Source organism: Poecilia reticulata, linkage group LG6, assembly GCF_000633615.1.
Source record: "Poecilia reticulata strain Guanapo linkage group LG6, Guppy_female_1.0+MT, whole genome shotgun sequence".
NCBI lineage: Eukaryota > Metazoa > Chordata > Actinopteri > Cyprinodontiformes > Poeciliidae > Poecilia > Poecilia reticulata.
This window is the reverse complement of record NC_024336.1, coordinates 12,931,969-12,936,731: the sequence shown is the minus strand read 5'-3', so window position 1 is coordinate 12,936,731 and position 4,763 is coordinate 12,931,969.

Below are 4,763 nucleotides of genomic sequence, written 5' to 3'. Positions count from 1 at the left end.
CCTCCAGGGCAGCTGTGTGCTAAGAGCTCCTCTCCCATTCTGAGGGACTTTTCCCTCCTCTGTGAAATGCTGCCTCCCATTTCAGTCCACAGACCACCCCCTGCTTTTCCTCCACTGCTCTCCTCCGTCACTACCTTCTCTTTTCTTCAGCTCCTGCCACACCAACATGGACCTCAGCCAAAGCAAACTGGCACTTTGTTCACTTTCAATTATTCCCCTTTGTGCTTGTTTCCATGTGGATGATTACTACCACTGTTTCCACACATTTTTAAGCAGAAGGTTTCTTTGATTAAAGTTTTCATCTTCCTACTCATTTATTCTCTCCTCTCTGTTTATTTTCCTACACATCATTCACACTTGTCAGTCCTTTTAAACCTGATTATCGGTGTGTCCTTGTGTCCCATGTGCTCTGCTTTGATTCATCACACTGTTTTCCCTTTCAGATCTGCCTGCCACCACAATCTGTCTAATTTAGTTTTTTTTTTCTTTCTCCATTTTTAGTGAGTGTTTACAGGGTGCATGTGATGGTTTTAAACTTTGGTTTACAATTTCACACAAGGTACAACAAATTTACAAGGTCGTTCGTTTATTATTAAAAAAAAAAAAAGAGTTGAAGACGCAGCCTAAGTTTTAAATGTGGGTGATATTTGGCTGTCTTCTGGGACCAAAACAACGATTTTTGCTCCCAAACAACTATTRGTTTTGTGATGGTCATTTAGCGGAGATTAAAGAAAAATATGACCACACCATGTATTTTGACGACAAAATGTGTGCATTCAGATTCACAGAGAGCAACGTATCAATGTAATCAATGTATTTGGGAGAAAAATWATTTAAAAAATAATTAAAAACAACTTTTAGGTTTATTTTCTCGGTTATGTTTCCTAGTGATYATCTTAATTTTAAAATTATTTTTGTTTAAATATTAAGAGGAAATAAACAAGTCAAACAGCAATTAAAGCATGATCATCAATATAGAAGCCAGACAGCTAAAAGACAAACATTTATKAGCATAATGGGAACCAGTTCTTACAGGCAAACATAAATTAAGACACATGAGGTATATGGAATTGCAAGCGATTGTGTTGGGCTGTGGCAGCTGCACTCAACCACCCCGCACCCTCCACAAAGACCCTGAGATCTGATGACTGACTGCAACTCCCACACTGCACCTGTTCCCCCCAGAACAGAAGGACTTTTTGTGTACGAAGGTCTTGTAGCATACACGATATGTGTTATTCTATTGCCTCTTGTAATTATACACTCATCTGTCACCGCGGGTGAGACAACTGTTCGACGTCAGCTTCCTCCGAGCTGCTACAATCAGAGTGATTGTGACACCCAGATCATCATTCTTAACCAAGCCACTAATGCAGGGAGCATTTCAGTCTTGCATCATGACAAAAAGCTCTGCCGGCAGATTCTCATTTCCGAAGCTTATAAGCTCCAGCCCCAGATTAATAGCCGTTTAAAGCGGTTAATGCACATCGACCAGCGGGTTCAGCATTTCCTTTCTCTAATTTCTTCACTCCATTTTACTTRCAGTAATCAGTCAGAACAATGCCTCACATAATAAACAGTAGTTTATTACTGTTTATGCCCCCTGTTATTTCTTTCTTATCTATTCTCCTTACAGCTTGCACCAAGGACTCTGCTGTGGAGCACTTTCACTCGCATACAGACACACATGCACCTTTTTTTAATACAACTGTTAAAATTCTGTTCTTTTACGCATGTCCCTGCTAGCACCTTGAATTCATATTGTGGGTGCAATGCGCTGGAGATATACTGAATTCGAAATATCCTGTGCTCTCTGAGTACATAAAACTTCTCAGTCAAAACATTCATGGCCACATTTTAAAGCTCTTTCCTTTTAGTATTTTTTTTTTATCCCTTGGTTTGTGAATGCGAGTTTGATTGAGTGCTGGAGGCTAGCGTTTGTTTGAACAAGCCATGTCTAAAGGTCTAGCAGTCTGCTTTTAATGCTTGATGAACACAGAAAATATTTTTTTTCATGGTAGCGCTGTGTCAATATTCAGCCTGTTCAACAGAGGCCTTTCTCACCTCCTGTTTGACCCACAGAGGAAGAAACGCAAACTCTAAGCCGCCCCTCTCTCCCATTTGCCCCCCCCTCCCAAAATACGCTTTCATATTTAAACAAATACTGGTTTGCTAAATCCACTGAACTGCATTATGCATGGGAGAAACAAGGAAATATGAAAATTCAAAGCAGGATATTGCAAAATGACTGAGCATGCATGAATATATTTATGCTTAGGAGCAAGTGTTGGCGTATTTTATGTCTGTTGCTGACCACCTGCTGTGCTCTCCCCTGCTAAAGCGAGGTCACGTCTCAGGTCTCCCACGGCAACAAGAGCAGCACTATGAGGATCCAGTGTTTCAGGGCCATGATATACTCCAAGCGTTTACACAGGTGGCTGTCATATGGGCAGTTAGGACACATGAACTCATATACACGCTTCTCAGGCAACAGCCAGCATAAAAAAAATGCAGGTATAGCTGTTTCCTTGTGATCATAGACTGCATCAGAAGATGTAGATAAGAAAACCTTGAGGCGTATAAATGTTCCCTCTGTTTGCACAGACTGCAGCTTTGCAGTCAGAGCGCTGATGGAGCTCTGTGTGATACCACGCCGAGAGAGGGAGTAGCTGCTGATGAGCCACAGATGAGTGAGCAGAGAGAATGACATGCAGAGGGCAAGTTTGACTTGAAATCCAGGTGTGCTATGGTTGACTTTTGAATGTGCTGAATGTGAACTTTATGAAAAATAAAGTGCAGACAAGTTTAAAAACATAAGCAGATGCTACATGTCTCTAGGAAGGTAGGATATTGCAAAAAAAWTTGTTGCAATCCAGTATTTCCAGTAATCTCATCATGTGGCAGCAAACGTGTGTGTGTGTGCGTGTGCGTGTGCGTGCGTGTGTGTGTGTGTGTGCTTCTCAGTTGATTTTCTGCAGCAGTCTTCTAAATATATTCTCCTTTGCCACTGATAAACCCAGAAACCCCAGTGATACACAAGCTTAGTTTAATGCTATAAAAAGAAGTTACCAACCACTAATTTGGCTTTTCTTTTCTTCTAGTCATTGAACCTTCAGGTCATGGTGTTGTGGTTAGTAATGGGAAACCAAGCCCAGATCAATTCAGTGCTGTCACAGATGGTAAAGAGGAGGAATGAGTTACACCTCTGGAGTCAAACCATCTGGTCACATTCATCATCATGGCAACCATCAAATAACCTACAGGTAAGCGGATGAGTTTGTGTACTTGACTGTGCATGTGTATTGCACTTGCAGACATTTGTGTTTTAGATACTATTGCAGGCCCGTTAATGTACTCATTTATCTTACTTTACATTATCATCGCCCATCTATTGCACATCAACAGTACTGTTTAAGTTCAAAAGTTTAAGGTGGAAAAAAACAGGCCTGCTAATCGTTCTTTTTGCTCCACCGTCTTGTCTCTGCCTTTAACCATTTGTCTTGAGCGCACTGTGATTACTGCTGGCACAGAAAATAGACATAGATTCTACAATCATGGAAAAGAGGTATAAAGTAGACTAAACATCAGCCTCCATCTTGTACTTCACTGCAGTTTGTTTCCTAACAATTTATAATCCCACTGAAATGTGACATACACAAACATTGCCTTTAACAGCAAAAGTAAATCAGAGTGATGGAGATATAGGAAAGGAGAGGAGGAGGAATCCTTTTTGGGAGATGATTCAGACAAAATGTTGGGCTACCCAAAAAGAACACTTTAATAAAAGTTTTCCATTTTGTAAAACTGAGCATGTTATCATGTTGCAATTAAGCTAAAGCATGAAGGTATTCATTACCTCTCGGTGTGTGCATGCACGTGTGTGTGCGTGAATGTGTGTGTGAGAGAGAGAGAGTAAGAGGGAGAGAGAGCTAGCACGTGTATCATGYGTTAACACAAGGGGAAGGATTTGCAATTTGTTGACGGACTGCTACACAAATGACTAAATGTTGTGGAGGTCAAACTAACTATTTTGAGAATTGGAATTTGCTCAGAGAAATGCTTCAAGGCAATTTAGAAAGAAACTATATTAAGCTCCTACTAATGAATTTTCTTCAGGTAAACAGAAATTGTCATGAGCATATGGGTCTATTCCTCATTAAAGTCCTACCTATTTGTTGTTTAGGTGTGGTTGTCAAACAAGTTCAACTCACAAACACAAACAGTTTCTAAAATATTATTTTCACTTTACTTTCAGTGCAGAACCAAAAAAATAAATACATGAAAAAATGCTTTTTTTTTTAAAGATAAAAATATATTTAGTATTATTTTAGTCTGCTTTGACTTTGGGCCATGAAGGAGTAGAGGTTACCATTAGCTTTTGRTACCAACTAACCTGGATTTATACGTAATAAAAATACCACAACAATTATCTASCTCAGGTAAGATATCATTTGCTTGCAAACTATTAACACAACTTCACTGAAAAGAAAAAAAATCTCTTTTTAATCGGAAAACTGATATTGAGGTGTGACTTCCATCCTTAAAATCCTCTGGGATCAAGATCTATGAAAATATTCTTTGTGTTTGTCAAGCAAATAGTCACTATAAACAGAAAGCTAAATTGCCTGAAAAAAAATATTTAATTTGGTTTTAACTAAGCTAAATTAGTTTAGTTAAAACCAATTGCCTGAAAAAGTTTGTGKTTTTTAGGACAATGATTYACACCATGACTGTTGTTCCTGAGTTCATCCTTAAGCCTGCAT